The sequence below is a fragment of the Malaya genurostris genome, chromosome 2, assembly GCF_030247185.1.
Source record: "Malaya genurostris strain Urasoe2022 chromosome 2, Malgen_1.1, whole genome shotgun sequence".
NCBI classification, from domain to species: domain Eukaryota; kingdom Metazoa; phylum Arthropoda; class Insecta; order Diptera; family Culicidae; genus Malaya; species Malaya genurostris.
The window spans coordinates 345,815,015-345,838,990 of NC_080571.1; the positions used below are offsets into that span (position 1 = coordinate 345,815,015).

Genomic DNA, 23,976 nt, shown 5'->3' on the forward strand with positions numbered 1-23,976 from the left:
ATCTATCAGATGCCACACGAGTTGGTACTGAGCGCACGAATCATATTTTGAACGAGATTCAAGAAGGTGCTGCGAAGCCAAGACAAATGAACGCGAGCACCCTTCGGAAGCGTGTTTGGTTATACTGATGCAGACACGAGTGGAATTTTAGCATCGGTTGGTAACTGTGGATGAAAACTGAATCCTATCCTATTACCTGAGTACCCGACAATGGACTGAAGCCGACACGAGTGCTCACAAACACAAATCGGCCTGGAGGGACACAATGGGTCGGAAAGATCATGGTGGTGGTTTTCTGAAGTATCCGTGGTATATGAGTTATGACAATTAAGAATGAGACTGACTTTATTGCTTCCCCGGCATCCTTCTCCTCTACATTGATATATTTATCGACGCTTTAGTTTTGTTTAGTTCGCCTGCAGTGTCGTGTGGAGTAGACGTGTATTGATAATGATAATGCTTGCGTCGCGAGAAAATATTGCGCCAGATTAAGCGAAACAGCTTCGGAAAAATACGTTAATATGGTAAAAGAGTACACCGGACGGCGTAGCCCGGAAGGTTGGAAGATACAAAAAAAACATCATTTGACATATATAATTAGAGTGCAACATTCGAAACTCACTTCACTGTTCCGCGTAAAAACATTATTACGCACAATCGCTTCAAATGCGCACAAATTCTGAATAAATACACTTTCCACTAAGAGTTTACGTCACTTTAACATATCGGTTTAGAAATTTATTTAGATTTAGAAATATCGTAACACATGCGAAAAACATCAAAACAATTTGCAAACAGTTTCAATAAGACTGTCCTTTTTAGCTTTTTAATGGATTGTTTTGCTTTGACACTTCTCATGAGTTTTTAGCTCATAAACTTGTTAATAAAACCCATTTCATTTTTGTTTTCTTTGTGCTGTCCTTCAGTAATGATGGTGATAGATAAATAGAAACAAATTTTCTGATTTTAATAACAATATTAGTTGTCAACGAGAATTTCGAGTTGGATTGAAATATTGCTGGTTTGTGTCCAGGATATTCGCCAACTAAACACATTCTCTAAAAATAAGAGTTTTTTTTTCCACAAAGTAAATTCTCAATTTTAACTAATTTTAACACATGGATCAATAAGTCCCGAGACTAACAATAGAAACAACATTTTTTTTGCAAATTTTTTTTTTACTCATCAACATAATAACCTTTTAGGGTGATACAATGGTTCCAACGTTTTTCCAATTTTTCAATACCATGTTTATAAAAAAATTATCTTTCACTTCAAAATAAGCTTCCGTTTTAAGCGATGACCTCCTCATTTGAGCCAAATCTTTTTCCCTGAAGCATTTTTTTAAGATCAGCAAAGAGCCAGTAGTCACTGGGGGCTAAATCTGGCGAGTATGGGGGGTGGGGAAGCAGATCAAAGCCCAATTCGTTCAATTTCGCCATTGTTTTCATCGACTTGTGGCAGGGTGCATTGTCTTGATGAAAAAGCAATCGCGGCACCCACTTGGAAAAAACCTTTTTCATGCTCAATTTTTCATGAAGAATAGTAAATACACTTCCATGTGATATCTGTGTCATCTCAGCAATCTCGCGTAGCTTCACTTTACGATCTTTCATTATAATTTTTGTGACTTCACTCACATTTTCCGGTGTAACGGCTTCCACAGGTCTACCCGAGCGTTCCGCGTCATTTGTGTCGGTACGACCACGTTTAAACTCGGCGAACCACCGACAAATCGTTGCTTTTGATGGACAAGAGTCCGGATAACATTTTTCAATCCATTGTTTCGCTTGCACGGTGTTTTTACCCATTAAAAAACAATGTTTTATCAAAACACGAAAATCGGTTTTTTCCATTTTTCAAACAAACTACAAAAAGACTTTACTCCAACCTCGATAACTCAGCTGTTTCTGGTCCGATCGACTTAAAATTTTGACCCATTTCAAGCAAAGGTTAGTACTCTAGAAAGACGTGGTTACTAGTTTACTACGAGCGCCATCTCTGCTTTAGTCTCGGGACTTATTGATCCATGTGTTACAGTTATTTTGGAAATTTTGTTGTTAAAATCAAGTAATTCAAAAACAGTAATACGAATTAGGCGCAGAGCATGGCAGAGTTGCAGAATAATTTTTAAATATACGGTTTTTATGAAATCTATCGCATTACTGTGAAACCTCGTACTTCCCCATTTACCTTAGTCGCTAGATTTGGCTCCTTCGGACTATCATCTGTTACCGAACCTCAGAAAAAAGCACACCAATAAAAAATTCAACAACGAACCAATTTTAAATAGGTATGACGTTTCATGATTTTCAGAAACATATTATCCGTGTCTCGACCTAAGACGGACAGCATTGAATAAAACCATTTCTTTCATTCCTTAAAAGGTTACTTTTCACCTCGCCAAATATGTTATTCAACTTCATTTGCCAATGTTCAGTGTTTGTCAACCTCAAAATCAAAAAGAAAACCGATCCCAGTGAAATACGCCACCAAGAGTTCGTCACAAAACTATATCGACTATACAAAAAAAAATGTCACGCTCGGAAAACTATCGAAAACCCAAACATTCATCCCATTTATATTTACGTACGATGCCCGGTCACCAACGTTTCTAAAATAAAACCTTGACCATGTGCAAAAGTTACAAATTGCATTTTTCTCTCTGACTTTCACACGAGCTGCAAATCAACGCAACCGTTAAACTAGATATTTTCTTTCCCGAACTAAATCACACACACAATTAAGTCACTGAGATCCAACTAAGCCGTAGGACTTACACTTTCGATGTCACTTCCGATGGGCACTGGACGACGACGACGAACGGACGGACATTTTCACGTGTGTGTGTGGGCGTCTTTCCTATTTCTTTTTCTGTATGTGTCTATCCTGACAACGACGTCAAAACCGATGCGCTCAACAAGACGACTTCCTCGCGACTGGCATCGGGACAGGCGGACACCGATCGGTTGAAACCGATTCTCCAGTATCCGAGTCCGAACGGGACCACCAACGAAACAAATGACAAAATCCCGTTCCGCTGGCCGCAGAATCCGTCCGACATCTTCTGGGCATAATTATTGATGCTCGGCGGTGATGCTGCGAATAACGACGACGACGACGACGGGCACGTTTGTTTGTGCGTTACATTTTATAGCCAACCTTCTGCTGCGACGTTCGGTTGTTTATTTATATAGATTAAAATTATTAATTATGTGAATATTACTTTCGCTATGGTTGCGAATTTTTCCTTGTGCCGGAGACTTTTCACTACTTGCCGACTTGGTGACTATTCGCGTGCATTTTCGATTGCTTGCTGGATGCGGACGATCTTCTCGGTGCTATATTTATTAATTTTAAAGCTAATTGCTCTACGCTAGATTACAAGGTCTTACAAATGATAATCGCTTCAAGCTGCATCAAAATGAAAGGGGGGGGGGGGGGGAAAACCTAAGACTGGTAAATGGAAACTGGTAGCGTTTGAACATGTGTAGTTGAAAGTGAATTTTGTGTCTTTTCTCGTTTAACATATTGGGAATGTTGCAGCTATTCTGCGCTAGAGCTAGGAACAAGTGTATCAAGAAAAAAAATTAGTGTGCTGTATTTTTGTATTCCCAATAGCATTGCCAACAAACATGTGGTGTAGTTTTTGTGCAATCAATTGGTCACTGTGAATGTGCAAGTATGTCTCTGTGTGTGAATGTGTTTATGTGAGATTTGACATTCGATTTTTTTTTGTTTCATTCTAAAACTGTCTACTCCAACTACTACTTAACTACGAAGTCATCCCCCGGGGTCTCCGACATTTCCAGCGCGTCGTCACTGGGAGAACGCAAATAAGTAAATCAAAACGATCACTATGATGATGTACCATATCAGAACCATGTAATTTTGATTCATCACAATCATGGCTCTGCACTCGGTCGTTATTTATTTCGCGTCGATGGACGATGGCTCGGCAATACTTCGGTCTGGGATTTATTTATATGTCCACGGCGAAGATGAGGCAATCGTAAGATGATCCAATGCTCTGCATTTGACTCCACGCAGTAGAAATTTTTTCCTGCTTTTGAGCTGGCTCGTTGTTTCTACAACAGGAAAAATGTCTGCCTCATGACCCCTCACTTTGCCATACACCACCACGTAAGATCACGGAAACACGGCGCACAACTCTTTGGAACGACGTATGCGCCCCAAACCATCCGAATCGCAACACAAACACAAACCGTTCTTCTTTCACAGCTCGAAATATGAATTCATCGTCCGTTTTGAGTCACATCAAATCCGATGAGTCGAACACGTGAACACACGAGCAAGAACGCTTGACGACATCGAACTCAAAAAAAAAAATATGTGCCCTTTTCCGGAAAATCTGCCACGACGGAACCAAGATAAAACGCGACCGATCGCCACCAGCAAGTCACTTCGCTTTGAGGCCCGAATACTCACGTTCAAAATATAATTATTTGCCAGCAAGAATTCGTCAGCGTCAGGCGCAATTTCCTCAAATTCACCCGATACCCCCTTCGAAAGAAAAAAAAAACCACATCCTGCAGACAGCGCCAGTCACTTTTTGCACGTTATGACATCAAAGAGCTTACAAATGAGCACCTATTCTTATCTAGCAACATAGAAGAAATATGTGCTCCCAGCTGACATGGGGTGAGATTTTTCCGACAGCCTCTGATTTCTGTGGCGGCCCCCTTCGAGAGCGAGATGCCGTGAACAGATTCATTGGCGGCAAGCCAACAGTATTTCCGTTGCTTTGATTGACCTGCAGCAAAGAGATCTCTTCAAAATGAGGATAAATATGCACCGAATGAGAATTTATACCGTTTCACCTGGCAATAATTGACTGCGATTTCACGCGTATCCCCGCGACGTGAGATAATTTATTGTAGGTATGCAGCCAGCATTTTCCGATTCATTATGAGAAGAGGCATACTGCCCGATAGAGAGAAAGATAACCACAAGACAGTTTAATGAATGATGAACATTAATTTGAAAAAGTATGAATTAAATAACAACACGGAATGATTATGTTTTGCACGAGAGACAAACCTGCGAAATCGATTTATTTCAAGAAACTATACCAAAATAACTTGATCCACACACACACATCCTCACGTATGTTAATTCTATTAGTGCAAAGATCACTCTTTCATAGACGAAACGACAAAAACAGAAACAATTCCATTGGCCGTTTAGGCGTAAAACAAAAGAAATATTGATGTGGTCATCTATCTATCTATCTTCTATCTATATATATAAAAATGCAGAGATCATTCTTTGTAATCGCATCACGTAAGAACGGATGGACGGATTGAGATGCTTTATTATTTGTTTGATCAGTTTTTACCCCCACCGGGTTCGTACATCAAAAAAATTAGGAAAACTTACCGGAAAAGTGGGAAAAACCAATAAAGTTATTTTGTATGGACAATGGAATTTTCCACTGCAAACGTCGCCAATGATTGCTAGATCTACAATTGATGTTTGGCTCGCAAGGAGATGCTCAGAATTTCGCCGTTAAAAAAGAATACTAGATCTTTGGAAAATCGTTTGGCGCGCAACGAGTAGATTTGGGTGGAGATTTTACATGCATGATTGATTCGTCATTTGGAAACACGTGCTTAATAGGGTATCAAAATCATTACTTGCCAAATGACTGTTTTAGCTATACCGTAAACAGAAGCACAAGTTCTAATGTCATTTACCAGTAGATAAAGTTAGATGAATTATGTTGGCCATCTGTTGAAATAATGAGTTCAGATGAAAATAATTATGGTATTCATGACATTTGTAAGCTGCTTAAGCCAAATCATTTCATTTTCCGAACTTTGGATTACTTGACGAATTACCATATGCGAATCGTGAATATCATATCTGAAGGAGAAATCGTGGCATGTAAGAACCATTAGTTGTGAGATCTGCTGTTTTATACATTGGCTTTAACGATAAGAATAAGCACTCCTCATATTCACTCCGCTAGAACAGAATATTGCTTCTCAGGACTGAATACTAAGCAAACCGATGTGGTGGCTCGACGAATGAGAGACATTTTGATACAATTCTTGAACGAATATAGCGTTCATGTCAAAGTTAATGGACACAATCTATATATATAAAAATGCAGAGATCATTCTTTGTAATCGCATCTTGTAAGAACGGATGGACGGATTGAGATGCTTTTTTTTTTGTTTGATCAGTTTTTACATAAAAAAAATTAGGAAAACTTACCGGAAAAGTGGGAAAAACCAATAAAGTTATTTTGTATGGACAATGGAATTTTCCACTGGAAAAGTCGCCAATGATTGCTAGATCATCGATAGGTATTTGGCGCATAACGAGTTGCATAAGTGTTTGGCCGTCGAAGAAAGGAATACTAGATCGTTGAAAGAATTCTTTGGCGTGCAACGAGTTGTTTCGTCATTTCGAGCCACGTGCTTAATTGGGTATCAATATTATTGCTTGCCAAATGATTTATTGATGGAACGCATCTGAGTGTTCTAGCTTGCATTGTGATTAATGTTGGCCATCGTAGGCGTGAGTTGAACAAATCACATTATAGAACGATTTTTGTACGAATTAAAGATAGGATTCTGCTGTTTGAATAATGAGATCAAACAAAGTGGTTTGTCTTGCATTTAGTATGCTGAAGTTCGTTCAATAGAATCGGGTAAATTCTGGTGGTTTGAAACCCATTAGTTGTGAGATTTTATACACTCACATGATAAGCTGAATACTGGGTAGGTTGGGTACTAAACAAAATGAGGTGGTGTCGACTAATGCGACGACTATTGATACAACTATTGAACGAATGCAGTGTTCATGTGAGGGTTAATGGACACAGCATTTAAAGAAATGTTAACTTGAACTTTCGAATGTCCAAGAATTACTCATTCTTGCATCTAAACTTTTACCTTCTACCAGAAGGGTCGAACTAAGCGATGCGAATCATCCGAGTCTCTGATATGTCAAAAATTTACAAAATAACTACTGACTAACCAGAAGTCATAATGTAAACGTAAAAAAAAGTTTTATCGCTGAATTGTTAATCGAAAATTGTTCCTGTGATTGTCACGCTACGAACATTCATCAAATACGACTAAATAATATCACCAGACTACCGAGAAGTGAGGAACTACAAGTCGCGAGGGCAGCTTTTGTACATTTTTGGAATCAATTTAAAGTAGTCACCTTAGTTATTTTTGCTTCACTTTTTATCCCATATGACGAAATCATTAGTTTGAGAGAGATCTACAATCGCTGTTCGATGCACTGATTCAAAAGATGATATGGCGATCGGTGCACTCGCTTAATTTTTGCGTAACAAAAGCTTTTAACACATTCACAATATTTTTTGATAAATTCATCGCAGCCAATTAATCAGTAAAATAATGGAAAGATACATTAACAGCATAAGACGTTTGACAATTCTACTGACCGAAAACAAATTCAAAAAAAAATCGGGCGAGATGAAGTTCGACGGGTCAGCTAGTCTATATATATAAAAATGCAGAGATCATTCTTTTTATTCGCATCTCGTATTAACGGATGGACGGATTTACATGATTCTTGTTTTGTTTGATCAGTTTTTACCCCCGCCGGGTTCGTGCATCAGAAAAATTAGGAAAACTTGCCGGAAAAGTGGAAAACATCCAAAAAGTTGTTTTGTATGGACAATGGAATTTTCCGTTGAAAAAGTCGTCAACGATTGCTAGATCTACGATTGATGTTTGGCGAGAGACGAGTTGCATAAGTGCTTGACCGTCGAAAAAAATGCTTGGCGCCCAACGAATTGTTTTGTGTGGATATTTCACATGCATACTTGATCCATGAGATTCTTCATTTCGACCCACGTGCTCAATTGGGTATCAAAATCATTGCTTGCCAAATGATGGAGGAATGCATATAACTGTTCTAGATACTATTCAAGCCCTACCGTAAGCAGAGCAAAAGTTCTGATTTAATTTACCAGTACGGAATGAATATGTGTCATATAATCAGTTAGATGAATAATATTGGTAACCGTGGGCGTGAGTTAGACAAATGAAATTATTGAACGAATCAATGTTACGATTCTGCTGCTGAAACAATGAAGATAAACAAAGAGATGTTCCAAGCATCTAGCTTACCAAATATTTAAATAGGCGCATATAATAAATGACATTATTTAAATTATTATTATTATTTAAAAATGCGCATATAGTAATTGGTAAGATAAAGATCAAATTACAATTCTAGCGGAGTTTTCAATGCAACCAAAAGTTTCATAGTATATGAAAACAACCAATGCACAGTGGTTCAAAAGCGCAGTTTCACGCTCTTAATTCATAACTCATAGGAACGTGGTTTTTAAGGTACAGTATCTTCAGCAAAGTTGCTCAGAATCATCGACCTCCGACCTTCCGCAAATTTGTTTGAAATATCTTTCTGAACAACTTTGTCGAAGTAACTTAGCCCCTATGTTGGCTCTAAATTAAAATAATATTTTTATCTCACTTTTAGTGGGATTAATCACATAAATATAATTAACCAAAAGATGGCGTCTATCATTCTGAGCAACTTTGCTAAAGATACTGTACCTCAAAAACCACGTTCCTATCACTTATCAATTAAGAGCGTGAAATTGCGATTTTGAACCACTGTGCAATGCTTTAAAGTAAACGAGAAATTTTTGACAACTTGAAAGTACTGAACATGTTTTGAGCTAATTTTCTTGCTGTGCTGAGCTGAAGTTCGTTCAGTTGCTTTGGATAAATTTTAAATCATGGATATTTACTTGAAAACGGGCGGTTTAGGATACTATTGCAGATCGTAAATATCATATCTGGATGAGATGATTATATATGATAGTAGTTAATAACATGATATGAATCATTCTGTAATCTGTTTGTACAAAAGATGAGGAGGCTTTATGCCTACATGAGACATAGTGATAGTTTGATAATAACTTATCTCCAATGGACTTTTCCCTGCTCCAGACATAAAGAAAGTAAAAATAAAACATGGTACATTGAAATTATTAGTTGTGAGATCTACTGTCCCTGTTTAATGCATTAGCTCAAAGGAAAGACGACAACTCTTATAGTCACTCCACATATTCGCTTCGCTATAACAGAAGTATTGCACATTTTTCATATTTTTTTCTAATATTCATTCTCAGAAGCTAACTTATAGCCATTCCCTAATTGCAGACGGAGTCGCAAAATGGAGAGAAGCGCTAACGACATTGAACATTTGACCACTCTGCCGTCCGAAGATATAAATTTAAAAAAAAAATGGCGAGACGAAGTTCGACGGGTCAGCTAGTAATAAAATAAAATAACTGAGTGCTTACCAATTCCTATCTCCTGCCTTTCCACATTTGGTCGGCAGAACAGCTTTAACTGGATTATATCGCCATCTGCGAACTTGCTGAATTGTAATAGATTTTCATTCAAATTTTTCCGGCGAACGTGCTAATCTCGGTTAAAACTGAGGTTAAACATAAGGATAAGGAGTGTTTCGAAAATAAGCTATCCACTTACATTTGTGTTGTACGTATGTATTTGTGATGGTTTTTTATGCTCAGATGACAGCATGCTGTGCGTTTGTCTGTCAACTTTCGTTTGTTTACTTGTTTGTGCGGTTGAAATTCTGCGTTTTCAAAATGTTGCATATTGAAAAAGAAGGGAAAATAATGTTCTGGACACATGGCTAAGTTCAAATTTTTAGCAAGAATCGTATTGTACAACTTTCGAACCCTCGGCCTGGTCGATGCTTCTTGTTTCGGACTACGTTTTGGTTGTTTCTGCTTCTTATAGGTTCGAAGATTCAAACGTTCTTTAGCACGAAGAACATTTGACTTCGAAGTGCCCACTTTTTTGGCCACATCCCGAACTGAAACCTCCTTCTTTTGCTCGAACGCCTTCAGTATACGTTTATCCAACTGAGGGTTAGCAAGACCTTTTTTCGACCCGTTTTAAGTTTATCCTCAAAGGTGTATCCTCACCGAACTTCCTGGTTGCATTTCGCACGGCTTTTCTACTTACTCCTTTCATTTTTGCTATCTTTCTCAGTGACAGTCCGCGTTCTGTGCACCATTTGTACACAATTTTTCGACGTTGTTCTGCTGGAAGTCCACGCATTTCGAAACAAACTAATGAAAACGAATAAACAACTGCACAAGTGGTTAGAGAAGAGTGTAAACAACAGGACGCAGCCATAAAAATTGACAGATTCGGAACAATTTGCGAAATGGCAGCGGTTTTTTGTTGCGTCCATACTTTCTGGGACAGTCTTTAAGCAGTTACAACACTTTGCCTCCAACTTTTTACTTGCTGAAAATTGTTACTCATATTTGAGCTAGTAAAATTTTTCCCAGTTTTGCACTAAAATTCCCAGCTTCTTCCAGGTTATAGCAAGACTTTCGCTACAATTTCCCACGAGGGAAGAAAATTGTTATCGTTGGCATGATTGAAAAATCATTAAACCAATCATTTTATCTTCGCATGAAATCATGATATTTATTCATGATCCAAATCATGAGCATTACCAGTTCGCCAATTCATCATGGTCAGAATATGTGTTACTTGCAGAATGTCTATTACATTCGAAGCTCAAAACTGCAATTTTCTTTCCGGATAACACTGTACATCCCGTCTTCGGAACATGACCGAATAAATTGTAGATTCCCAGGATACTCGATCTCGATCCAGGATCGCTCTGTACTCCCGCTACGCCTGAATCTTCTTCGATTGCGCACACCCAGCGAATGCGAAGTCTTCCCCGCAGTCGACAACCTATCCCAGATTCTCTACTGAGCACCACGTAGACCATACTCTCTTCCGGCATTCTTGCTACATGTCCAACCCACTGTAGTCGGTTGTGTTCTATAAGCCGTCCGTTGTCCGCATGTTTGTATACTTCATACAGTTTGTGATTCGTTCGTCTGCGCCATTCTCTATTTTCATCTTTATCGCCGAGTACTCGAACATCTGGTTCTACGCCTTTTTACTGCTGACTCGAGTTATAATGTGATAAATTGTTGGATGGAAAGACAGGTGCTCTTCCAAAACACCTTTCTCATATAGAAAGTTTATGCGATCACTGTGGAAACCGACTTTGGAATCGAGGACCAGAGGGCCGAGTGTCATATACCATTCGACTCAGTTCATCGAGTACGGGAAATGTCTGTATGTGCGTGTGTGTATATATTATGTAACATTTTTTTGCACAAACTTCCTGAATTTTTTTTCGATCCGACTTCCAGTTCCAGAATTACAGGATGGTTAGTATAAAATTTCCTATTTCAAATTACTTCCTCAATTATCCCAACGATGGCGTGACCGATTTTAGCAAAATTAACTTCAAATGGAAGGTCTCATGGTTCTATGCAAAACTTCCAAATTTCATCCGTATCCGAGTTTCGGTTCCGGATTTGTAGGTTAGAGTGTGTTAAAAATTTGATATTGTCACTCAAAGCGGTGAAACAAAAAAAAAACCTAAAAAAAATCTTATTTGGCCTCTACACTACTCTAATCGGTGACCATTACCAGTAGATAACCAAACAAACCGATTTCGGCTATCCAGGTTCCCGATTTTTAATTCTGTAAGCACCGAAAATAGTGGTCATATATTCCAAAATGGATCTCATTCACTAGACTTGACCGATTTTCACAAACTTCGGTTCGATTGAAAGGTCTTGTGGTTCCTTATTGAATTCCCGAAATTCATCCGGATCCGACAGTCGATTCTGGAATTACAGAGTGCAGATTGTTAAAATATTTATACCGTTACTAAAAACGGCAAAGTGAAAAACGGAAATAATTTGTTTAATATATTATTCCATTATATCCGGCTTTAACCGATCGTTCGTCGGGTGAAATATTTTCTAAACTTGCCTGAAAACTATTCCAATCGGTAGTCATTGTCAGTGGGTTTCGATTATTGAAGCAATGCTGTAATATACTGTAATCCGATATATCTAATAATACTTGGAGTGAAAATTTTCTACAAGCCATATTCACGATGGCATTATCATCCATCACGAACATGGTATATACATTAATATTTGATTTGTTACAACTCGTGGGATTTACGCGCAACCACATGCATTCGAAACTCCCATTATGGGATAGAAACTGCCGCCCGGTTGATCATCAATCATCACCGCATTCGATCCTGTTGGACCAACTGTCCGACGATCTTTAAAAGTTCTATTTATAGCGCAGAAATTGAGTGGAAACAAAAAAAAATATATAAATGCCTGTTTTACTGCCGCTAAATTTTACCGGCTAGTTAAAATTTGATGACGTCTCGAGACGTCTTCAGCTCTAACCGAACTCTGATGGAAAACAAAATATAAAAACTACTGTACGCGTAGAAATGATGTTTCATCAGTTTAATATTGTAATAAATTCTGTTATACGGGATTGTGAAAACAGTAAAATACCTTCTGAAAAGGAATGAAGAAAAATCCAATATAAAATGATACGTAGTTGGTACAACATGATAAAAAAATTAAAACTTTCAAAATCGAAACAAACGAAAGCCATTGCAATGCAATGCGTTTCAACCGAAATTGTAATCAAAAGTCAAAAACATGTTTCATGTCCCTCACATTGAACCCAGATGCCAATGAGCGATCACTTCAGCTGTTTTTTTCCGTCGGTTGTTGGCCATATTTCACCTGACATGTGCTACACGTTACACGAAAGCATCTACGTATGATATGTATAAGTATGAAGTTTACGATTTTCGCTGTTTGTAATTCGGCACAAAATAGACGAGCCGAAAATGCGCGTAAACATCATTTGGGTTTGCGTAAACATTAATCATAAATTGAAACAAGTTTGTAAGAAAAATACACGGTTGAGTGAGTAGACAAGACACGACCGAACACAATGACATTAAAAATGAAATAATTTTTTGGATGATGGCGAATTGAAATCATCTTCTAGAATCAAGTGTTTTTGTGCGAATGAGAGAATAACAAATTGATTCTTCGGTATACATTATTGTAAATATCTTCTGTTGAAACAAATAAAATATCATTCTAGCACCACGTCATTGGAATTATATGAAGCCACAAATTACCCTACTTAAATGTTAGATGTAGTAACCTACAAATCAAACCTACTTTGAATAGTGAGGTATAGTATAAAAGATAATGTAGTTCGACCATTTCTTCTTTGTATTACATGGAACAGGATTTTTCTAACCGAAAGCAAGGTATTGTTTTGCCGAAAGGGTGATTTCGCAGAAAGAGTGCATATTCTTTCTCCACTTATTATCTCTCGTTAGAGAAGACCGAAAAAAGAAAGACGAATTTCACCAGAAGAATTATTCAACCGAAATCTTTATACCTCGGATGAATATCGCTTAATTTTTAAATATGATAAAAAAACGTGGTCCCTACAGCCCACTCATTTTTAGTGGGTAGTAAACTCATAACTGACAACAGGTGGGCAATAAGTCGCAAATAGTGGGCTTCGCTAGTTAAAAAAATCTTTCTGAGATAAGCTCTGAGTAAATGTGGAAAATTTTTCGATATATCATTGCGAAATACAATCCAGAATCAAGCTAATCTATTAGTTGTACGAATGATGTGATTAGTAGATCATTGAATTATTGTGAAATTTGTGTGTAAGAAAATGAAAGTGAGAAGATGGATGCTTAAGTGGTGTTACGGCCAAAAATTGATCAAATAAGAATCAGTGTAAATAGTTTAATTGTTTCATTAGAAATTCAAATCAAGTTTTTTTTTCATATTCAATCCACACAAAATAAAGAAAGGAAATTCAGGTACAGGTTCCGAATTCAGGTCCACAATCATTATTCAGATGTATGTCTCGGATCTTTCTTGAATTTTCAGAATTTGAGTCTAAAATCTTGTTCAAATCCAGAATTAAGGCCCAGAATCCTGCTTCATGGATTAGATTCAACATTTTTCCAGGAATTCAGATCCAGAATCTAAGTCTGAGATCTAAAACTGAAGTTCAGGTCCATGTTCAGAATTCAGGCTACAGAAATTTAGGAATTCCTGTCAGAAGTTCAAGTGTAGAACCCAAGTACAAAGTTCATTTTCGATTTTCGTTCAGGAATCCAGGTCCATGTTCTGAAACTAGGTCCATAATTCAGGTGAAGAGTCAAGGTTCAGGATCTAGTTTCATGTTCCAAAACTATGTCAGGAGTTCTGGTCCTGAATCCAAATCCGGGATCAGGATTCTGGCCCAGAACCAAAGTCCAGGTCCAAATTGAGAATTATTTCCCAGAATCCAGGTGCAGGTAGACACTCTATCAAGAATTTTGGTTCAAGTTCAGAATTTATATCCATAAATTAAATGTTGAAATCCAGCATCTCATTCCAGAATTCAGGTTCAGATTAAAGACTGTCCCAGAAAGTATGGACGCACTTTGATTTCGCTGTAAATAATTCACAAGTGTTAGATATTCGAATTTTATTCGATATACTGATAATATTAGACTACAACAACAGAATTTTATTCTCAACATTTGCTACTTAGCCATTGTAGACTAGCTGGCGCACCTTCTTGCGAACGTTCCTCATTAAATTCCGTACAGACTTCTTGGCGACAAGTTTTGACACTTTTTTCCAATCTTTTTCGAACTGTTGAATGGTTTCGGCTGCCGAGCCATGTTTCCAAAGATGTGCCTTCGTAAGTGCCCAAAATTCCTCAATTGGTCGAAGTTGTGGGCAATTTGGTGGATTCATTTCTTTTGGGACAAAAGAGACATTTTTGGTAGTATATCATTCTACCGTTGATTTCGTGTAGTGGTAAGAAGCAAGATCTGGCCAGAAGACAACAGGATCCTTGTGGATTCGAATCATGGATAGAAGTCGTTTTCGTAAACATTCCTTGATGTATATTTCGCTGTTCATTGAAGCAGTGGTGATGAAGGGTTCCGAAATCTTACCGCAGCTACAAATTGCTTGCTAGACAATAGCTTTCTTACCAAATTTTTCGACTTCAATCGATGTCTCGGACTGGTTTAACACTTGCCCTTCTCGCACCGTATAATATTGTGGTCCCGGCAAGGATTTGTAATCGAGTTTCAAGTAGGTTTCGTCGTACATGATTATGCAGTTCAAATTTCCAGCAAGAATCGTATTGTACAGCTTTCGAACCCTCGGCCTGATTGATGCTTCTTGTTTCGGACTACGTTTTGGTTGTTTCTGCTTTTTATAGGTTCGAAGATTCAAACGTTCTTTAGCACGAAGAACATTTGAGTTCGAAGTGCTCACTTTTTTGGCCACATCCCGAACTGAAACCTCCTTCTTTTGTTCGAACGCCTTCAGTATACGTTTATCCAACTGAGGGTTAGCAGGACCTTTTTTTTTCGACCCGTTTTCGGTTTATGCTGAAAGGTGTTATCCTCACCGAACTTTCTGATTGCATTTCGCACGGCTTTTTTACTTACTCCTTCCATTTTTGCTATCTTTCTCAGTGACAGTCCGCGTTCTGTGCACCATTTGTATACAATTTTTCGACGTTGTTCTGCTGAAAGTCCGCGCATTTCGAAACAAACTAATGGAAACGAATAAACAGCTGCACAAGTGGTTAGAGATAGGTTGTAAACGACAGGACGCAGCCATAAACATTGACAGATTCTGAACCATTGCGAAATGGCAGCGATTTTTGGTTGCGTCCATACTTTCTGGGACAGTCTTTAAAAATTCTTGTCCAGAATCGAAATCCTGAATTTAGGTTCAGAATTCAGATTCTACACTCAGATCTCAAATTCACATTCAGATGTTAGGTCAAGTTACTCCATTCAGGTCCAGGTTCTAAATCCAAGCAAAGAATGCTGGTTCAGGGTCAGAATACAGATCCAAGGTAAGAATCTTTATCAAGAATACAGGTGCAGAACTCAGATTCAGAATTAAAGTCCTTAATCATATTACAAAGGCCTGCTCCAGATTTAGACTCAAAATCTACGTCAAGAAACTAGGTGCAGGTCTAGAATCCGAATCCATGCTCAGAATCCAAGGGCAGATTTCTGCTTCAAGTTCTGAATTGTTCTGTCAGAATTCTGGGCTGACATTATGCATCTCGAATCGAGTTGCTCGAAACGATTATTTTTGAAGTCGATTCGACTGAACTGAGGCATTACGTATCGCTTTCGACCTCGTGATCGAGATCCTAACAATGTGGTACTAGATTTCGACTGACGCTGCTCGAACTGTCATAACCAGAGATGCCATTTATACAGATTTATCTGTATTATACAGATTTTTACATGCGCATACAGATTTAATACAGAGTACAAATTTCTTACAGATTTCTTAAATTTAATACAGATTTATACAGATTCCACCAAAAGTATTAAGGAAAAAACTAAACTATCTATTAGTATTTGAGCTATCTATTAGTATTTGATTGCAATGACGAGATAAACGTTTAGGAATCAACGTACAAATCACTTTTTAAAATATATATTTTTAGTGCAGATATTTAATGAAGAACACTGAAATCCATTTATATTAAAATTTGTAACTAAATTGAACTTAAAAGTAAAACAAGTCTTGGCATCATGAAACATTATTGCCAGACTGACAGTTGTATTACCTGACTCGACGTTGCATATTGGGTTTTGGAAATCCATCTCAACTTATGAAGTGAACATTTTCAAATTAGACAAGTATATGGCACCATAATTCAATTGTTGTTGATAGGAAAAAATTATAAAATTTCGTCGATGAATATAATATAAGATATGAAATTTAATCTACCACTATATAACCATAATCTATTGGAATAACACCTTGTAACATAATTGTATTGTAGAAATTTCATATTAGCGAATACAGATAAATACAGATATTTTATACGAATCAATACAGATTTTCTATGAAAATATCTGGCATCTCTGGTCATAACATACTTAGGTAAACAAACCCATATACATTGCAATCATGAAAATAATTAAACTGAATTATTGTTCGAGTATTTTCGATTACATTTATTCAGTTCAAGTACTGAAAAGCAGTAAACTGTTTGTAATACTGCTGTTTTAAGTTGCCGCACGAAATTAACATGAACACATTTCTGAAATTTAAATCAAGAAGCAGATTCGTTTCCACTCCATTTGAAATGTAAAGATTTTTTTCAAGCGTGTTGTGTTCTTGTACACAATTTATCGATGAACTTTTGAAATTATAATAAAAAAAATTCTGTATTTCTCATGATTTGTTTCAAGTCTAATACAATTAACGTCATCCATATGTGTAGTTTTAATCAAAGGCTTTTAGGTTTTGCAGCTTTCTTTGTAATATTCTATCATATTTATTAGGAGATATTGCTTTAGCTAATATACCTGGAGCAACCCATTCTTTGTAGTCTTCATAATCTATTTAGGTACTATTGAAGAGTCAAATACACGCTAATAGCACGAGATTGTGATGCTTTTGGCATATTCTAAATACTTTCAAGGTGTTTGGACAAATTTTTCAATTCACTTGAGTTAGATATATGGGTAAAAACATTATTTGCTCATTGTTATAGAGCGAATAAGCTTTTTCCTACAATCCGTTTGAGCGACGTTTTCATTCCACAGGATTCAAAAATTTTATTACAAACTACAGTTACTGGGCATAGGTTAGTTTCGACTTACTTTTGTTATTTTAAGTAAACACCACGCAGCTTTCAATTAATATGCTTTCTAAACAGTTCGACTTGTACATAATATGCCAAACACACAAAATATATATAACGATATACAAAATAATGCATTAAAATAAAGAATATCAATACTAATATGTTTATGAAAATCTAAGATGTTATCGATAATACCTAAATAAAAAAGAAACGTATTCGTAAACTCATAGTCGATAGTAATAAGGCTTTCGACCATTTCTTATCGAGTTCAGTCGTTTACGAGCTCGATTGTTTTGGTTCCTTAATGCCAAAACTTCTCGATAATCTAATACTTCTTCGAGTGAAGTCGAACGAAGCTCGATGATCGACTTCGAATCGAGAACCATAATACGAAACGTGGTCGATTCGATAAAATTTCAGTCGAATCGAGATACATAATGCCACCCCTGGTTTCAAATTCATGCACAGACTCAGTATTAAGATCCAGAAAACTTATCGGGCCCTGAGTGACAGAATCCTGGTCTATTTGCTTACTCAATGTTTGATCGGTAGGATCTTGAATTAACAAATTTCCACTGCGTTGGTATTGGGAAGAAAATTATTTTTTGCGCCATTTCTATCTATTTTATATTTCAATCTTGAGTTAACTGTAAAATGGTGAGTCGATAGCAGAATTTTAATAATTTTTTTCTACTTGGTGAAAGTGAAGCATCACACAAAATCAACCGTTCTAATAGCTCTAAAAGTTTTCTAAATAACTATTAGGATTTCTTGCTCGCATATCGAAGGTAAATATCCTCAGTTTAGTGCAAATCTAGAACAGTTTGATTAGATTTGTGCACTTTTCGCTGTGTGAAATTCACAGTAATCGAGATCAAGTGAAGCCTTCTTTGTTTTTGCGAAAAATGTGAAAAAGGAGAATGCTTTCATAATTCATACAATTGATCAACTAATTGATATTCGGAATTGTTAAGGAACATGTCAGTTGTTTTCGTATTCACGACATCCAGTTATGTCTCTGACATTACCCACCCGTCTTTTTTTGCTCACTAAACCAACGATGGAGGTGGCAAATCTCTTATTTTGCCCCGGGCGCCAAATTTCCTCGGTACACCACTGCTACGTCGTATACGTCATCATATACGTCGTTTATGATCGAGATCCACGCTAATTTACAACTGAATAATCTATGTTTGTTGTGCATTTAAGGATTTTTGGTTGGTGCATAAAGCACATATTTAATTTCGATTTCTTCACGTTTCGTCTTCGGCTCATCAGTGCTCAAATGCAGTTCAGATTGAACTGCCATCACCACCTTGTAATGTCTTGTTAATTTGAGCTTGATATAAAAGTCTGATATGAGTTTATTTGGCCAATTTAAAGAATTAGCTGCCCATCACATGATTCTTGATGAAAGAAAAATACACTTGAAATTGATATTTTTACTCTAAGCACCCTAACTCGGGAACACAAAGTTGAATCTAATGATAAAAATCGGTTGAACCGAGAAGTGGTTGACATTTTTTATATTTTTACCTTTCTCAAATAGAAAGGCTCAGTTCGACGAACTGAACAAACGTCTGTGTTTGTGAGTGTGTATGTGTTATGTATGTAACAAAAATATGAACACTCTTTTCTCGGCGATCGTTGAACTGATTTTCACAAACTTAGATTCAGATGAATGGACCTATGGTTCCATAATCTGCTATTGAATTTCATTTGGATCCGACTTCCGGTTCCGAAGTTACTGGGTAATATGTGAAAATTATAGAAAAAATGTGCACTCAATTTTCTCGGAAACGGCTAAACCGATTTACACAAACTAAGATTAAAATGGAAGGCTAGGTAGTTTCCTGAAAATTTCTGAAACCTATTATCAGGATCCTACCTCCGGTTCCGGAGCTATAGCGTGATAAATAGACAATTACCAAGTTTATGAGTATTTTTTTCACGAACGATGGTCAAAAACAGGTACAAATACCGTCTGATAAATTCTTCTAGTTTGCAGAACTTGTTAGTTTTTGTGGGCGTATGAATCTAATTCGGCACTACTGGTTCCTCTTTCCCTGTTCCGGAAGCACCGAAAGTAGTGAAGAAAAAACTCCGAAAGTTCACATTGTCTCAAAATCTACTGTGAAATTTGATCCAGTTCCGCAGTTACTCAGGGCGATGAGTGTCAAAGTTTTCAAACAGCCATATAGAATGACAATTCAACACTGGTACGTGCAACGTGGAAGCAGGAAACAAGACGAACGATGCGTGTTTTGTTCTATTTCGTACACGTTATAAAGAAAACGAAACGGCAACGCATGTCTGCTACTGGTGTGTGATATTGGTAATAGACGTGCTACGGTTGATAGTAAGTCTAAGTTTAACTAGGTTCAAAACTGTTCCAATTTATAGGTCATGGCAAACGAACCAACTTCGGCTATTCCGGTCATCTGAATCCGGTTTCGAAAGTATTGGAACTCTTTTTTCTTCAAGATGGCAACATGGATTGTCACTATCTTTAAGTTTCAGAGGAAAAGTCTTAGAGTTTCCTAAATATGTTTTTTGTGCATTTCGCCCTGTAACTCCGGAAACGATTTATATTAGCGATTTATAATAAACTTCTAGGTGAAGATGACAGTTAAATTTGATCTGCTGCAATTTGAAGGAGGAACGTGAAAAAAATCGAATGTTTGTTGTATTTTTCCACTGGTTAGCCCCGCCTTAAAGACTGTCCCAGATAGTATGGACGCACTTTGATTTCGCTGTGAAACAATTCACAAGTGTTAGATATTCAAATTTTATTCGATATACTGATAATATTAGACTACAACAACGGAATATTATGAATATTACGTTCCTCATTAAATTCCGCACAGACTTCTTGGCGACAAGTTTTGACACTTTTTTCCAATCTTTTTCGAACTGTTGAATGGTTTCGGCTGCCGAGCCATGTTTCCAAAGATGTGCCTTCGTAAGTGCCCAAAATTCCTCAATTGGTCGAAGTTGTGGGCAATTTGGTGGATTCATGTCTTTTGGGACAAAAGAGACATTTTTGGTAGTATATCATTCTACTGTTGATTTCGTGTAGTGGCAAGAAGCAAGATCTGGCCAGAAGACAACAGGATCCTTGTGGATTCGAATCATGGATAGAAGTCGTTTTCGTAAACATTCCTTGATGTATATTTCGCTGTTCATTGAAGCAGTGGTGATGAAGGGTTCCGAAATCTTACCGCAGCTACAAATTGCTTGCTAGACAATAGCTTTCTTACCAAATTTTTCGACTTCAATCGATGTCTCGGACTGGTTTAACACTTGCCCTTCTCGCACCGTATAGTATTGTGGTCCCGGCAAGGATTTGTAATCGAGTTTCACATAGGTTTCGTCATCCATGATTATGCAGTTCAAATTTCCAGCAAGAATCGTATTGTGCAGCTTTCGAACCCTCGGCCTGATCGATGCTTCTTGTTTCGGACTACGTTTTGGTTGTTTCTGCTTCTTATAGGTTCGAAGATTCAAACGTTCTTTAGCACGAAGAACATTTGACTTCGAAATGCCCACTTTCTTGGCCACATCCCAAACTGAAACCTCCTTCTTTTGCTCGAACGCCTCCAGTATACGTTTATCCAACTGAGGGTTAGCAGGACCTTTTTTTCGACCCGTTTTCGGTTTATCCTCAAAGGTGTTATTCTCGCCGAACTTCCTGATTGCATTTCGCACGGCTTTTTCACTTACTCCTTCCATTTTTGCTATCTCTCTCAGTGACAGTCCGCGTTCTGTGCACCATTCGTACACAATTTTTCGACGTTGTTCTGCTAAAAGTCCACGCATTTCGAAACAAACTAATGAAAACGAATAAACAACTGCACAAGTGGTTAGAGAACAGTGTAAACAACAGGACGCAGCCATACAAATTGACAGATTCTGAACCATTGCGAAATGGCAGCGGTTTTTGGTTGCGTCCATACTTTCTGGGACAGTCTTTATTGAGTGTAAGCGTTAAATGAAGCAAATAATTAAAGAGAATCCTTCCGTTCCACTAGCGCAATTTTTTAACTTCGACTAAAAATTTTTCTTGCTCTTCAGATGAGATTAGCAATCGAACCAAGATGAGCTGCATTAAAGTTAACCGTTAGCAACATCGCACTCTACTCGTCTCTACCCAATGTCTCTCATTCTGAGTCACAGACGTAGAATGAATGAGGATTTTTTTTTGCATTCGACACAAACAATCTGAATAAATGTCAGTTCACACATTAATTTACTAATTTCGCTTCGGCCTCCGTGTCCTAGATTGGCCTTTTCCACAGGAATGCCTAACACGCGTCATTTTTCGCGACGAATACTCGTACATTTGGCTATAAAAGTGTGTGTGTATGAGATTTTATACAGCAAATCAAAAATGTTATTCTGACATCAAATAACAAACATACCGACAACCTGCCCGCAGTTTATAATACAATAGTAAAAGGTGAAGAGTAAACAACTAGCTAGTACCAGAGAATGCACACAAATGATACTGTAAATATTTATATTTTCAAGCACAAAAAAATTCCCGACTATTTTCGTATGCAACCACCTAACTTTGCACTTTAACGTATCTGCTGTGAATGAGAGACACTATTCAGATCTTGGGGTTTTGAAACAAAATGCATCTGAACAATGTCTAGCATCTAGCAAGGTCGAATTTATTTTTCTGAATTTCGAGTTGAATAGATGTAGTGTATATTTATAAGTCTGATGCACGTTTCGGCTCTCAAAAGATTTCTTTTTTTTCACTTTTGGACAGAATTCAAAGTTGGCGCAGACAACCTAGCACCTGTGCAGAAATGTTACAAATTACAACGCTTGATTCGAATCTAGGCTATGCGTATGATTCTTTGTTGCAATGCGAAGCAAAGTAAGCTATGCCACAGTGCGATGCAGAACTTGACCTTACCGTTTGACAAGCTTCCAACTTCCAATATTAATTAATATTCCTGAAATTCAGGGCTTTTATTTCTTACTATATCTTGAACAAATAAGATTAGTGAGAAGCTTCACACAAAGTTAAGCACTGGAAACAAAGAAAATGTGTTTCAAAAATCTAATTTTCCAATCCCAAACGTGAAACACCTGATATTAGGAAACCGAAGACGGGAAGCAACAAATGAAACATACTTTGTAGGACATGTATCCTTAACCTTTAGCACAGTCAGTCACGGCAACAACGGGTGGCAAAGCAGTGACACTACCGTTCCACAGTTTTTCTTTTCATCTGGCTTAGTGAAAACTGAGCGTAAAATTTGAAAGAAAAAAAAGAAGCTGTAAGGGAAAAATATTTCGTTTTATAATTAGCATCACTTACGGGAGAACGGATGAAAAAGGCAGAGAATAAATTTCGGTCGCGAGGAAGCTGAAGAAAGATCACTGCCACGACTGCCTAGACGGGATTTTTTCTTCTGTTGCTACTATGTGATCTTCAACACTCGCTCCGTCTTCAAGCTTTTTCACATTTGCGTTCACTAGTGCTATGAAAATCCTTTTTAGTAATTTTCTCGAGACACCACCGAAATAATTTATTCCAATCACGGCTTGCTTGTGAAACACAACACAACAAAAACAACTTCCATCACTTCAGCATAGATCACATAACGAACATATTTACGGATGGTTTGGGAATAATTTTCGCCTCGATTCCCCTGATCACAAGTGGACCAATACTGTGTAACGAAATCACGAAAACCTCTAGACTGATCGCGAACTTTTCAAATTCTTCACTTTTTTCCGAAACGCAGCACGGACTAGCAGTACGAAAGACGAATCTTCATTCTTTCGATTTGTGATGAGCAATCTGACAGCTGCGACGTTCTTTTCTTTTCTTTCTATCCACTTCTGGCACTTTTCTAGTTGAGCCGGTAGCTTTTCAGTCGACATTCAGCTGAGGTTACATAAAATCGCACAATGGGATTTTCTTTATAATCGAATTGATTTTGTCCTTTGCCATCTTTTCTTTCTTTCTGTTATGTACGTGACTTTAAAATGTCCTTTGTAATCGCATCACTTGAAACAGATGGACCGATTTAAATTATTCTTTTTGACGTTATTGTGGTTTTCAGCGAGGCATAGAATGCGACGGAATCGTTGCAGAATAGCGAAATAATAAGCGTCAGAATTACAGGTGCCAGGTTGCAGATTTTTTCAGAGTTTTTACGAGGGGAACGACACATCTGAATCGACGACACGACCAGGCACTCCGAAGGAAAATCGGAATAAAATGTGTTCGTGAGCGATTTACCGCCAATTACCGCAAATATAGCGACCCCTTGTAAATGATAAAAATTAAATTCTTAAGCAACACTGTTCTAGTTGCTACAACATAGTTACCAAGGTACCCTAGAAA

General features: G+C 37.5%; 1 protein-coding gene across 1 annotated transcript in view; it reads right to left on the minus strand.

The window, feature by feature from the left end:
• Window positions 1-4,602, minus strand: part of LOC131429378 (uncharacterized) — a 71,271-nt gene extending 66,669 nt beyond the window's left edge. Inside the window, exon 1 of the mRNA XM_058593456.1 lies at window positions 2,781-4,602. The gene's annotated coding sequence lies outside the window, so the exon portion shown is untranslated. The remainder of the gene's footprint in view (window positions 1-2,780) is intronic.
• Window positions 4,603-23,976: the final 19,374 nt, after the last annotated feature.